Source organism: Capsicum annuum, chromosome 2 (assembly GCF_002878395.1).
Source record: "Capsicum annuum cultivar UCD-10X-F1 chromosome 2, UCD10Xv1.1, whole genome shotgun sequence".
NCBI lineage: Eukaryota > Viridiplantae > Streptophyta > Magnoliopsida > Solanales > Solanaceae > Capsicum > Capsicum annuum.
The window spans coordinates 127,010,238-127,011,973 of NC_061112.1; positions in this window are offsets into that span (position 1 = coordinate 127,010,238).

Consider the following 1,736-nt stretch of genomic DNA (forward strand, 5'->3'; position numbering starts at 1 on the left):
CATAATAATTAACAACTTAAAATATTTAAAAGATATATAAAAATTTTAGTTGACTCTCAAAATTGTATTGAAGCCACATAAATTGGGACACAAGGAGTAAATATATTATTTGATAATTACGTAAAAATTATTATAAATCACAATAATTAACAAGTTAAAATACTTTTTTTAAAATAAATAAAAGTTCTATTCAACTCTCAAAATTTTATCAGTGCAGCATAAATCATGACAAAATAAAAAAATATATTAATTAATTGCAACTAAATATTTAAATTAAATAAATTTTATTATTTTAATTGACTTAAAATAAAAAAATATATTAATTAATTGCAACTAAATATTTAAAGTAAATCAATTTTATTATTTTAATTGACTTTTATATAGAAAATTAATTCTTTTATTTATTTATTTATTTCAGTAAATTTAAATTTCAAAATTATTTTTTTTCTTCTTATATAGAAATACTAATATTTAAACTTAACTTTAAATTTTTAAAGTACAAATTAATAAATTTAATTTAATAAACTAAATTTTTAATGAATATTTTCTTAGAATTTGTGTTGGGTCAATATGTATCAAGTTAAAAAGAAATAAAGAAAAATATATAGTAAAATTTTATTAATGTGAAAGATAAATATAATGCACTATCCAATAATGTTTAATAACATCATACTTTCCATATGCAAATATAGCATCCCGTATTTAATTAATATACTATTCCGATGAATTATCGATGATTACTATTGGATATGATAAAATTATATTAATTTTTATAGTAATAACATAATCAATCATTCTTAATTAATTATTATGAGTCATCTAGGTATTAAGAAAATAAATAATATTTAATGAAAAATAAAATAGACATAAAATGCGAAATTAACTCTTAATATTTTAAATTAATTTTTCGTCTTTCGAATGATGATTTTACTAAATCACTCCTTATTATAAGTCATTTATGTATTAGAAAAATAAGAATAACAAAATGATATGTCAACATAAAATATTTGATTGACTATCAAAATTATATTAGTGCCACATAAATTGGGATGGGATAGAAGAAGATATAAAACAACATATATTATTTGAAAATGAAATAAAAAGTACTGTAAATAACAATAATTAACAAAAAAAAATTAAAAATTGATTGATTTCTGCTTCATCTGCTTCAATCGTGATTTTAATGTACAGTGATGTTTAAAGAGGATAAAATGACATTATGAGATTTAAAGAGGCTAAAATGTATGTAGTAAAGTGTGAGAAGAATAAAGAATAAGTAAATTTTATTACTATATTTTAAAGAAATTAAAGAAAAGAAGTATAAAGATTATTTGTAAAAGATTTTTACAAACTAATTTAAATATTAATAAAGTAAATTTAGGTACAAAAACGTGCATCTATCACAAATTTGCTACCAAATATTTCGCATTTTCTTAACATTAGCAAATTTTCTATCAAATATGTGTAGCCATTTTTCTCAACTTTTTACAGCTCCTCAATATTAATTAACATTTCTCTGTTTTAAAAATAAAATTAAAAAAAAAAGAAAATCTCAACTCTTCCTTCTCTATTAAAAAACAACACTCTTTTCTTGTGTTAAAAATAATAATTAAACAAAACAATAGCGAATCTAAGCTGTGTATTCTCTTTATCGGGTAAGTTTACATGATTCTTAATCTTTGCGATATTGAAAATCAATAATGTGCTGGATATTTGATTTAAGCAATTTCATCAAA